Here is a 633-nt window from a genome sequence, read left to right as displayed (position 1 = left end):
GGTCAACAGTGGGAGGGCTTCTAGTGTCCTGGCCCCACTGGTGGACCTCCTGATGACACTGGTATTTCTGGCCACTGTGTGACACAGAGTGTTGGACTGGATAGGCCTTTGGCCTGATCCAACATTGGAGTCTCTTATGTTCTTATGTTCAAGGGAAAGGCCACCATTCCCCCCCAAATCAACCACCCAAAGCCACTGCCTTCTTATCTAGCCAGCCATGTGAATGAGTCCTAAAAAAAAAAAAAGACATGAGAGAGACACAGTGTTGGAAACTATCACTCCCTTCCACCATATGATTGACTTACAAGAAGCTTTTATATTAAATCAAACCATTGGTCCATTGAGGTCTGAGTTATCTACTCTGACTGGCAGTGGATCTCCAGGGCCTCAAGGCGTTCCATTTTACCTATTACCCGATCCAGGGATTCAACCTGGGACATCCTGCATGCTAAACAGCTGCTCTACCACTGAGGCATGCCCTGTCTCCGTAATGGACATGATTAGATTTGGAAAACAATCCACTACAATGTAAGAACTGCTTACAGCTTTTATTTTTTATATGAAAGTTTAAAATGAAAGTTGAAAGCAGTTCTCTCTATATATCTATCTATCATCTATATGTTTGTGTGTGTG

The sequence above is a fragment of the Gekko japonicus genome, unplaced genomic scaffold, assembly GCF_001447785.1.
Source record: "Gekko japonicus isolate JY-2015 unplaced genomic scaffold, Gekko_japonicus_V1.1 scaffold3369, whole genome shotgun sequence".
Taxonomy (NCBI): Eukaryota; Metazoa; Chordata; class Lepidosauria; order Squamata; family Gekkonidae; genus Gekko; species Gekko japonicus.
Note: the sequence above shows the minus strand (reverse complement) of the source record.